Consider the following 12,957-nt stretch of genomic DNA (forward strand, 5'->3'; position numbering starts at 1 on the left):
TGGGACACTCAGTATTTGTCTCTTAGTTTTAAAGATGAAGAAACTAAGAAACTAAGTCAATTACCCAAGATCACATAGCTAGTTAAGCGGCAAAGCCTTGAGACTCAAATTCCACATCGCTCCGATCTGTCCACAAAAACTGAGAGCTTAGGAGCTAAAAGTAATGGCCCCCAGGAATATAGGGCTGACTGTGCACCAGGCACTTTGTATGTCTTACCTCACACATTTCTCAAAGTACCCCAGTAGGGTAGATACTAATCCACCTATGACAGAGTCAAACAAAACAAAACAAAACAAAATAAAAACAACAAGTAAAACACAAACCTATCTGGGGAAATGTCAAGTAACCTGCCCACATCACTTCTAAATGGCACAGTGGTGACTTCAACCCACACCTTCTCATTCCTATCTCAGTTCTCCTTCAAGTATCTTCCTGGTGTCCCCCCCCCCGCATAAGAATAAGAAAAGTTTAGTTAGTGAACATCAAACGAATATTTGCTTAACATGTAAAAATCTGTTTGTATGAGTATCCACTCCACTTTATGTCACTTTCCTAACCCAGAACCCCACCAGCTAATCAGACACACCATAGTAGCTAGGGTGGAAAGGGATACAGAACAGGGTGCATGAGAGCCATACCTTGGTATATGCTGAGTGTCTGCTGCCTGATGTTTTAAAATTCCCGGTTGGCATGTTTTTTTAAAACCACAGGTTACATTTTCCAATTACAGGTCCTTATAGATTTAGGTTAATAATTATTAAGTATCTATAATGCATTAAATGCTTTTATGTATACTATTCATGCAATTATCTCAACAATTCTATACGAGAGATGTTTTTATTCTGCTTTTGTAAAGGAAACTGTGGCTTAAAGCACTCAAGTGCCTTTTGAAATCTCACAGATGGTGAATGGTAGACCTCAGATTCAAACACCAGCCTTCCGATTTGAGGTCCAGTCCTTTTTCATCCACTGTGCTCTCTGCGGGGCTAAGGTTAGCTACTTTTGAATTTAGAGTGACTCACCTCTGCCGTCAAGCTTTGCTTGGTTCGTATTGGACATTTCTTTTCTGAGTTCCTATAATGGTTTCTAAGTCTGTAGGTCAGATGTATTGCCTATCCAATTCAGACAACCTTAGGATCGAGTCTCCAGACTAGAAGACCTCTTTTCTGTTTGCCTCTATACTGTTATCTGGCAGGTTCTAGGAACATGGAAGTGAAGCATGATCTTTGGCACCACTGGCTATTTGGAAGCTGGTCCCAATCATTCTTAGGAGGAGGGCTTAGCCTTCGATTATGGTGGAAAAGCCAAAGTTATGATATTAGAAGGCAGGGGAAGAGACTTTGGGATAGGCTGCTTAGTCTCATAAGGCAATGGGAAATTAACACAGAAACAGGTTCTGGGAAATCGCATACGGCATATACGAAGTTATGTGTAACATATCAGAACTGCTGGTGCATCAGAGAGAAGAGTACTGGTTAGGTCTCATCAAGCCCTGTGAAAAGCAGCCAAGAAGCAACACTTCATTTTCAAAATCCTGGACGACAGCAACCTATGTAACTCTATAGCATGAGAGGATAATTTTCCTCCATCAAAGTCCTGTCGTTGTAATTAGAGGGTGCCAGTTATTAACCTATCATCCCTCCTTTTCAATTCCTTCCATCCTCTGGGATGCTGTGGCTGAGTCTTTAGCAAGCACTTTTCTCTTTTGTCAGGCTCTTCTCTGCTAGGTTTGTGCCAACAGAGGGTGGTAGAGGGAGATTAGAAGGCGGGAAGCAGAGAAAGGACTTGATCCATTCAGTTTTGCATCCAGTTTTTGCTTCAGCAAGGGGCAGTTGTTCCAATTTCCAGTCTTTTCCAGTGGTGTCAAAAGCTGCCCCCTTTGCGCCGCATCGGAGATAAAAGATATTGGTCTCAGCGGAGCAATACCCTCCTTAGGGGTCTGAGTGACAACCCCTCCTCAGAGTTTCTCAGGTACCAGCACCAATGGGAGAGCACCTTCTCTTGAGGGGTACGGGTGCTAGACCGTCAGGGACCCCTCCCCCAAGACTTCTGATAACCCTGACATCTTTGTTTTGTCTCCCCTATCATAACAGTGGTAGCTGTTCCCTACACTTACTCTGTCCCTGTTAATTTAGTGTTTCCTGTTGGCTATTCGGTCATCCAATGCCTGTTCGACCAATTCTCTACATTAAGTTCTCTCAGAAAAATAACGAGTGGTTTTTGTGTTCCGACAGGACCCTGCTTCGTTCACTGGGTCCACGTTATCTAATTTGGGTTTCCTCTAGAGTAGCTAGGAGAGTCTTCCCCTCAGTGGGGAATGGTGTAGGGGGACGCTCTTAGGTCCCCTTACCTCTAGTTACCTCCAAGTCTGGCCATTGCTTTTCCACAGTGATAAGGCATATCCAGGCTAACTCAAGGTTGCACCCTGCTGGTGTAAAGTGGTTAGCTGGGAGCAGGTGGCCAGAAGAGGGTCTCTTGACAGTGTTCCATGGCTGGTTTGGAACAAAATCAGTGTCTGCACCATTATCGACCCGACTTCCCTTCACCAATGGGCCTTATCCAAGCTCTCCATCATTTGATTTTATGACACAATCACCCCGCACCTCCTTAAAAGTCATTGCAATTCAAGTATATTAAAATCAATTTTCTTTGAGAATTTTATGAAATTCCTGCATGTAAATGAGAAATCTTTGAGAGTGGCATTCACATTCTGCTTTATTAGGGGCCCAGTTCTCTTTCTTTGGTTAGTGAGGACTATTGAACAAGCTAATTCAATTAGTTATTGATGAGCGGAATGCAAGAATCCAAAAATTATTATGGCAACACCTCCAAACGTTACCACTGCTGCCTTCTGAAATTCACTTACAGGAGAGGAGAAAATAGGACTCATTCCACTCATTTTCTCTCTAATGAAAAACCGGAAATGAAGAGGGTACGATGAAAATCTGTGTCCTGTTTTGTAGGTAGGAGAGTGAGAAACAGCCACCAGGAACTCCTATTTTCTTACGAGAGAAATTAGTGACATGAAGTGAATGCTCTCTTTTTTAATAGTTGATCATTTAAAGCACACTGAAGATCTCATTCGCATCCATTTAAAATCCATTTTCCTAAAAATAACTTAAGGGAGATGAAAAGGAAATATGTTTGCACATGTGATATTTTTATGTTCTTTCCCCTCCCAAGAGGAATTTCAACGTCAGGTAACATCAGCTCATAAGGGTCCTAAAAGATTCATTAAGAGAAAGTATTCAAGTCGATGAGATGAAAACCATCGCTGGGTTATAAGTTTATGTGACATTTGCTACAATCTTGATATGTTACAGTCCCTGACAAAGGCATGTTTACATCTTTGTAACAAAAGCTCTAGTCTTACAACCCTCTTTGGTCTCAAGTGTTGTTAACTCTGCGGTAGGGTTATGGCTACTCATATCTCTCCTGTTCTGCTTGGCAGGAAGTTCTTTTTGTTTTAATGAGTTTTCTCCTCTGTCCAGCAGCAGAGAACAGACACAGAGCTTGGTGGGTTCCCTACCATGGCAATCCAGCTCCTGCTTTATTAAATCTACGCAGTCGTATCAGGAAGAAAAAAAATATATCTGTTGCTGAAGTTGGCTGAAAATCGAGAAATTCCATGTGCAGGAGAAGGAAACAAGGGAGATGTGGAGACCCCTTACAGCAAGGTCTCCTCTGTGTTGATTTAAAAATGGGATTCTTTTGGGGCGCCTGTGTGGCTCAGTCAGTTGAGCATCTGACTTCGGCTCAGGTCATGACCTCATGGTTTGTGAGTTCGAGCCCTGTGTCAGGCTCTGTGCTGACAGCTTAGAGCCTAGAGCCTCCTTCAGATTCTGTGTCTCCTCCTCTCTCTGCCCCTCCTGTGCTCAGGCTCTGTCTCTCTCTGTCTCTCAATAATAAATAAACTTTTAAAAAATCTAAAAAAACCAGAAATGGAATTCTTTTCAGAATCTTCCAGTTGCAGTATTCCTCAGTATCAAACATTTTCAATGCTTTGAAGAAAAGGGCACAAGCATTTGATGTCTAATACTGTTGAGGGGGGCAGGTCTGTTTTGCCAAGAGTGACTGCAGTGCTGGTGAGTGCCTACCCAGGACTGAGGGCGTGGCCAAGACATGGCTCTTTAAAGAAGTGTGTGTGGAAGAAACACAGGCTTGAAGCACTTAACCTTGAGGCATCTCACTTAAGCACGAAAGAGCCCACATGAGGCCCCTGACAATGGGAGACGGTGTCTGGCTGCTGAAGAGACAGAGCAAGGGCTATAGCTTGGGGAGGGAAGACTCCCTCAGATTTACTCTTGACTTGAGCCTCCAAATATTTGGGGCGGGTCTATCTGCCACCCTCATTATTTGTAGCTTTTTCTAACAAATAAATGGGACATAAGACTCTCTAATTCAGCCTGTAGAAAATGCTGAGTAGTGAACCAGAACGTGGTTTTCAAGGGCAAACTAAAAAGCGAAACTTAATACTTATAATTTTAATGCTAATCATTGGGGAGGCGATGGGAAAAAAATCTTGGCAAATAATTTAAAAACCTAATGCATTAGTTGCTAACTCCAAAATTATACAAGCTGAGATAGGAGCATACTGTTGTTCTAATTGAAGCCTTTCTTTAAACCTTAGAACCATTATGAAGCTAAAATCCTCTATATTGATCTATAACTGCTACCTGAAGTTACTGCAGCTGGCTTAAGAAGACAAGGGAAGTCGTATTGGTATGACACTTCACCAGAAAGCATTTAATGTAAAAAAATACACGTGTACACACACACACACGTACACACACAGACACACATACACACAAATGACAGGGTGGAGTGGAAAGTCCATTGGACAGAAAGCAGCAGAAAATCCAGGAAAAGCATCTTCCACGGAGTTGTATGGATTTGGATAATCTATTTATCTTCTGTGTTTCAGCTGCTGCAGTGCGTTACTTAGTAACAACAGAAAGAAGGATGGGCATGGTAGGTTGTTGGAGAAGGTCATCGAGAGGACATGGCTTCTAGCTGCCCTTCAAAGCGGGACCAGGCAATCAGAGACTCCTTACCCCGTTCCCTGTCCTTGGCTCATGTGCTCTGTCTACAGATCCTATCATAGGAGCTGTTTCAAGGAGAGCAGCGTAAGATGCTGTTGAGACCTTCCGTACTGAACACGTGACTGAATCTGGTTAAGGCCTCTCTATAAACTTTTAGGATTCTGGATGGGTGCAGAGATCTATTCAGCTTGCTGCCACAAGATGAGCCTCATGTGTAAGTTCCCTGACTCATCAAACCTGCCACCTACTGGTCCAGAGTGCTCTGCCCCTTTAGTTTCCCCTTGCGCTCTGTGTACAGGACCAGTCTGCAAACCAATGAAGGTTTAAAATAAATAATTAAAGGGGCGCCTGGGTGGCGCAGTCGGTTAGGCGTCCGACTTCAACCAGGTCACGATCTTGCGGTCCGTGAGTTCGAGCCCCGCGTCAGGCTCTGGGCTGATGGCTCAGAGCCTGGAGCCTGTTTCCGATTCTGTGTCTCCCTCTCTCTCTGCCCCTCCCCCGTTCATGCTCTGTCTCTCTCTGTCCCAAAAATAAATAAACGTTGGAAAAAAAATTTTTTTTTTAAATTTAAAAAAATAAATAAATAAATAAATAATTAGGAAGGCTGGAGTCAAGTTCTAACTCTGCCTCTGCTTCTGCTTATATTTGAACTTGGACACCTTAACCCCTTCATCTTCGCACCCGGAAATTAAGGGGTTAGATCATGTCTAGAATTTTATTAGTGTGCACTCGAAATGGACTGTAAAACATCTACCATCAAATCCGTGACAAAAATGCAAGAAAGTATGGAGCTATTTAAATCAACAAATAAACCTATTCAATTCTCCAGCAATCATTGACAAAGTTCCTGCTGTTTCTTCATTGCAAACAAGTCTTCCGTGTGTAAGAGCCTGAGTTCAGGAGATTGGATATGTAAGAGAAATTCACACTGATGAAAAGAGAAAAGGTATAGAATGGGTTTCACTGACTTCCAAAATGATGCCCAAATCATTGGCCAAAATGCCATCCAGTTAGGGTGTATCATCCCTAGTTACTGTTCATCTGCCTAAAGTTAAGTGCCAAATAAGGCATAATGTTTGATAGGAATAAAATGTCTGCTATCTCCTTTGAAAACATAAAATTCCTTTATGTTGGTCACAAATTACAAAAAGGAATGAGAAGAAATCCTAGTTACAAAATATCCTGCACACTGGTGGTAACAAACCTGTTATCCAGCCTGATGTCAAAGAGAGGAAGATGTTGACCTGTTTTCCTATGGTATATGCCATCTTAACATCTTCACATTCTGTGTCCAGAGAGGTGAACTGCATCCACTCAAACACATCAACACCTCCTCCCGATTGACTCATTTATAGAGAACAAGGTCTCATACCAACGCCTTGGTCTCATACCAACCCACATGAACTCGCCGTTGAAAAATATAAGGTATATTACTGAATGGTATTGAAAAGTGTCAAGCTTTTCTTTTATTTCAATTACTTCCTGAGAGGCTCCATTGACCTACATTTGGCACTTTTCATGTGACCCAAATATCTACCTGTTTGTGGTATGCAGACTAATGCACCCCCACCCCCACCCCCACCTAATCCCTAGAATCCACAAGTATGTTACCTTATATGGCAGAAGAGATTCTCTAGATGCCCTTCAGTGAAGGGTTTTGAGATGGAGAGACAACCCTGCGTTATTTAAGTGGGCCCACCCAGTGTAACCACAAGAGTCCTTAGAAGGAAAACAGGGAATAAAGACGAAAGCAGAGATTGGAGTAAAGCCATTGCTGAAAAGAAACCACGAGCCAAGGAATGCACATGACCTCTTGAACCTGGAAAAGGCAAGGAATGGGGTCCTCTTCTTGAGCCTCCAGAAAGAATACAGTCCTGCAGACACCTTGATTATAGCCCCAGAAGACTCATTTCAGACTTCTGACCTTCAGAACCACAGGATAAAAAGTGTGTGTTTTAAGCCACTAAATTTATCCTAATTTATCACAACAGCAATAGGACACTAACATACTGCTTCATGGCCTCAACCTGCCCACTGGAGAGCAGAGTCCTGCCCCCCACCCCTTTCCAGGTCTCCACCTAACTCTTAAGGAGTCCCTGAGGGGATAACGCATCTCTGCTCACAATCCATGTTATCACCAGGGTCTTTACCACCACCCACATAGCTCTCTGGTCTACCAATGGGCTGCTCTTTGTGTCACTGTCCATCACACTCTGCAGTTTGGGGTACCACCAAGAGTTTGCTTCTGCTTCTGATACCATCTCCATATTGGTTTTGGAATGGCTGCATTGGGTGTTGGCACAGAGATTTTCCCACACAACGTTATCATGTTCATCAATAGTCATCTGAAGGGATAGCAGAAAGGAAAAACATTCAGAGACTAACTTTTAACTGGTTACTAGATATGACTGCTCTCAGATAACAGAATTACATGCCAATCTTACTGGTTTTGCTCCTGGTATGTTCATGCCTTACCAAAAGGCTTCCTCCCCAGCTAGCTCATAGCCTGTGTCTCAGTGGCAGAATGCAATTTCCCATCACCATTAAACACGCTCCTGAATGTACAGCTCCTTTGCCTCTCATCCTAACTCTGAAGAAAAGGATTCCTTGGTCAACTCACTCTAAGACGCATCTCCTAAGTTTTCATTTCTGCTCCAAGATCTGCCTTTCTCCAGGAATGACTGAATGAATGATTTCTATTGCCTTTAAGGGAATACTCCCCACTTAATACAAGGAGAGTTTATCCTATGTTCCCAAGAGGATGATTTCATGACATCATATTCCAATACCTGTAAAACAAAGATACAGATACAGTGTCAGAACCACCACTTTACATAATAGCTTCCAAACTAAAGAAAGAAAACTCCTTTAATTTTTAACATTTCACAAAGTCTGAGCAATTTGGTAGTAAGTAACAATTCACATAGAACAATAACAGCACACTAAGGATGAGTTCCAAGCCTAGCCCAGCCATGGTTTATTAAATGTATCTATTTATGATTATTTGTGATTACAGTCTCTGACTTATGTTTGCAAAAGTGAATCATCCATCTGGATGGATAATCTTGAGATTTAATTGACATAAAATCAACTGCACATGTTTAAAGTGCACAATTTGATAACTTTTGACATATCTATACACCCATAAACCACCAACACAGTTAATATACTGATCATATCCATTACTCTAAAAACTTTCCTTTTTTTTTCAAAGTTTATTTTTTTGGGGACAGAGAGAGACAGAGCATGAACGGGGGAGGGGCAGAGAGAGAGGGAGACACAGAATCGGAAGCAGGCTCCAGGCTCTGAGCCATCAGCCCAGAGCCTGACGCGGGGCTCGAACTCACGGACCGCGAGATCGTGACCTGGCTGAAGTCGGACACTTAACCGACTGCGCCACCCAGGCGCCCCTAAAAAGTTTCCTTTTTATCCTTTGTAATCCCACCCTCCTGACCCTCTCCATTCCTCCACCCCCCTTAGGCAACCACTATTCTTTCCAAGTTAGATGTGGGATGGAGACCAGTGAAATAGTGAGCCCATTGTGCCTGAACGCAGGTTCACTGAGACAGATGGACCTGCTTTGGCTTCTAATACAGATGTCCAGACTCTGGGGAATGTGCCTTAATGGATATCAAGCTCCTCAAAATTTTACCAATCAGGTAAGTCACTCTTCTTTCTATGGGGCTGACAAAAAGAGAACATGGGCAAAGAATCCAAAGGATTTCAATATTGTCTTTTCCTGGGGAGAATTGTAATCCACTGCTTTCCATGGGACACTGGAACTGGCCCCCACACCTGGGCTTAGCGAAGACTTTCTGTTATATGTGTAACATATTGGCACTGAATTCACAGGGAAGAAATGTAGAGCAGGACAGAGACAAAAGACAAAGGCAGATATACAGGAGACAGATTCTTTGTCCTAATCAAGATATGGGCACAAGCTCATTAAAATATGAAAAAAAAACCTTGTGAATTAATATTCCTAGCTACATAGACTTATTTTTTCATTTCTTTTGTTTTATAGACTAAAAAAATAAACAGTTCAGTAAAGAGTGAAGACAGAAGGTTCCTACTTAGTAGTGCATGCTTTTTCTGAGTTATCTTCTGGATTAACATGGAGATTTTCTTAAAAAGACATACAGGTTAAGCCTAGAAATGACTAAAAAAAGTTTTTTTTTTTCTTCTAGAAAATGAGAATATTGAAACTAAATGTTGAGGAACCGTTGTGTTCAGAGCTATCTTCCAAGTGTGGAGAACAGAATCGGCAGTTAGCAGGCTCTTGGATTCTTTCATTAGAAATGCCTTTGATTACCTCTAAATCCCAGTGATCTGGTCTTTCTCTCAATTCTACAGTAGTGAAGTTCTCAACTGCATAAGATGCCATTACATTTCACCCCACCTTTGTTTAATTTCTAGCTGTGTCTAGTGAGGGCTCCTGCTTTACCTAAATACAAAATAAGCTCCCCAGGATGATACTTGAATTTTGCAGAGCATGAAGGGAGTTGGTGGAGAATGTCCTCTGAGTTTGAAATGCCTGTAGAAATGCCTCTACACTACCAATTAATAACTGTGACACCTTGGGCAAATAACTACTCTGGGGCTCTCTTTCATCATCTGTAAAATGGAAGTAATAATGATATTTCTCTCATATAGATGTAATGACAAAAGGATTTGGCAATACATGACACATAGCAAAAAAAAAAAATTGATGCGTGCCACCATTTTTATTTAAATACTATCAAATGAATTGATTTTTTTTTTATTGAAAGGACTTGGTGGCAGAGCATAGATTAACTATTCCTTGAGAGTACAGAAGGTCGGTGCACAAGTTGAAAAGCGGGGGGGGGGTTAAGTATTATTTTACTGGCATTGGCTCTTAAGGCAAAATGTAGAATATGGCCTGTAAGCATTCTGAAAGAAAGGTTTATGGATTTTTCAATTAGGAAACTCCAGCATCTCGCCACAGTGCTTGCCACGTATAAGGCGCTCGCTTAATATATGCACAATTCATTAATAAATAAATGGGTCGTGGTATAAAAATCCAGGCGCCCCGCTTCTGCTTCCAGAGAGAGGTCTCCTGCTGGCAGCCAATTCCACTCCCAAGTGCAGAAGGTCAGTCACTGCCCATGTTTCCAAACCCTGCTAGGGTGGCATTTCTTCATCTTTGGCAAACTGCTTTCCTCTCTTTCCCTTCAAAAATCTCTTTTCGCGCGGTCGACTTTCAAGGCACGGAGACAAACATCCCCCCTCCCCCCCCCCCCACATTTCCCAAATGTGCTAATTCCCACTATCTCAGGTTCTTTAAATGTGACTTCCCCGCCTAGCCTCGAAGCCCCCCCCCCCCCCCCCCCCGTAAGAATCTTGGACTTTCTTCATCTGGGCAGGGATTTTTCATGTGCTGACCACATCAAGTCCTTGGCCGTCACCGGATAACAGATCCCTCGGCCACACCTCCTTGTTCAAGTCAGCCGGCGGTTCCTTTTGCCAATCCCCAGAGGTAGCAGGGCTACGCAACTCCCCAAGTCTGTCCAACCCAGGCAGCCCAGGCTGTTCGGCTCCGCTCCCTCCCACCCCTACCGCTACCCCCACCTCCACGCCTACCACTCCGCAAAAAGACCCGCCAGACTCCAGGGCAGTTGAAGTCGGTTCAAGAAGCCTGGAGCTCCGCAGTGTTACTCCTTTGGCTCCAACCCTGCCCGCCCTCCCATGCCACACAGCCTGCAAGCCTCCCTAACTGTGCGGAGGCACGGTACCCTCTTTCCCTTTCCTGCTCCCTCTCCACTCCTCCGCCCTTTCTGCGGTGATTAGACCGAGACTCACACGGAAATGGCTTCTAAACACGAAAAATTAAAAAGTGCAAAAAATACCCTGCGGGTTACGTGTGTGTTTGTGTTTGTTGTGTGTGTCCATCCGCGCTTGTGCAAAATCTCCAAACGTCACAGTTTGCAATCCGGACAAGTGCGCCGAGAAATCCGAGATCTTTCCAGGGATTCCCCTCCCCTGCCCTCCGCTTCTCCAGCTCTCCCAAAGAGGTAGGTCTGGGGCTTTCTCTACCCGCTGCTGCGGCGAGAGAGGCGATGCAAATGTGCTACAATTTTTCTTTTCTTCTCTCGCTCCCAGCCCTCTTCTCGGGCGAACAGTCCCGAGCGCAGGGTTTCCTCCCAATTCCCCCGCATCTGCATTCCGAGCGGCGGCCCGGACGCACGTCCTTCCCCGGGTCGCGGCGAGTCGTTCTGCGCACCCGCGGCCTCGGGCCTGGGCCTCGGCCTCGGCCGCGGCGGTGGGTGGTGCTCACGCCGCCCCCACCTTCCCCCCGGGACTCGGAAAGCCGCGCGCTGGGCGTGTGTGCGCGCGCGCGCGCGCGGATTTGGTGGGGAAATCTCCTTCGGTGGAAGCAGCTGAGTATCGCTGGCAGAGAGTATTCTGGAGCCCAGCAAAAGCCTCCAAAGCACTTGAGCTTCCCGAAAGAAAAGCAGACTAAAAAAAAAAACCGAAAAGAAGGGAAGCCGGCTCCCCTCAAGCCCGGGTTTCCAATAGTCTCGGATCCGCCCGGAGCTGAGCGGAGGCGCAGTTTGGCGGCGGCCACTGTTCGCACCCGGACTTGGAAAGACGGTTTTTCCCCCTTCGGGGAGGAGGGAGGTGAGGGACTCGCGGGCGAGAGTTGCACCTGGTCTAGGAACGTACACAGAGGAGAACTCTGGGGTAAGTAGTGTTCTGGCACTGGAGCGGAAAGGGGAAAGGAGGGGGGGGCAGGAGAGGGACGAGCGGGAGAGGGCAGGGAATGAATTATGCAAAAAAAAAAAAAAAAAAAAAATCCCCACTATTCCGCAGCAGGGGGAGAGCGCATCACAGCGCCCCGGCTGAGTCCCGCCCGGGTCTCCCGCGCCCCAGCGGCGGGCGCGAAGTTCTTTCCAAGGAGATGAGAAACTCCCAGTCCTGGTGGGCGACCGAGCGGCCGGGGCCCAGGCGCCTCCGCGCTGGCCCGCGGCTCCGACGCCCAGCCCTCGCCTCCTCCTTATGGCCGCGCTAAGCCTGGGCTCCCCAGCCCGGCCTCCTGCCTCCGCCCCCGGGCGCCGGGCGGCGGGGCTGCGGCGGGGGCTGGCGGCGGCGGCGGGGACGCTCACCTGGCCGGGCCGCCCCCTCCTCCCCCTCCTCCCGCCCCACCTGCCCTCCTCCTCCCCTCTGAATCGGGCAGCGTCGGGCTCCGTAGGCGAGGAAATAACGACCCCTGCAGTTGCATTGCGGAAAATCGCGGCGGCGGCGGCGGCGGCGGTGCTAGTTGCGGGCGATGGAAGCGAGGCAACGGGGGTTCCGGGGAGCCTAGGAAAATAGCAGAGGGACCGAAAGCGCGCGCGCGACGTGGGGAGCCCGCGGGCCCCCGACGCGCCCGGGTCCCCGGCTCCCCGCCTTCGGCGCTTGGCGCCCTGGATGCGCCGCCCGAGCCGGGCTCGGAGGCGGCGGGCTGCGCGCGACTTGGGGAGCAGGGAGGGTCGGCGGAGCCTGCCGGCGGTTTCGGGCAATAATTCCTGCCTCTCTTTCTCTGTCTCCCTGTCTGCGGTGGCGTCTCCTCCCCCCGCCCCCCGGAAGCAGGAGGAGAGCGGCCCCGGAGCGCGGCAGCCGGCCTCTGACCATGCCCCGGTGAGGGGGGCGGACTTCGAGGGCAACTTGTCGCGGACTGCCTGGGCTTAGCCAGCGAGCTGCGAGCGCCGGGGGCCCGGAACTGTGCAGCGCGGCCCGGCGGGGGGCTATCGTCTATGTCTTCTTGGGGCGCCAGGCGGATCGGGGTCTCGTTTTTGCAGGAAGAGCCCGGCGCTGGTGGCTTCAGGTGGCTGCCGCCGCCGCTGCTAGTGCTGTTTCCGCCTCTCGTGCGAGGAGGAGCGGAGACCGGCGATCGGGGAGACCTCCGGGGCAGCG

Source organism: Lynx canadensis, chromosome E1 (assembly GCF_007474595.2).
Source record: "Lynx canadensis isolate LIC74 chromosome E1, mLynCan4.pri.v2, whole genome shotgun sequence".
NCBI classification, from domain to species: domain Eukaryota; kingdom Metazoa; phylum Chordata; class Mammalia; order Carnivora; family Felidae; genus Lynx; species Lynx canadensis.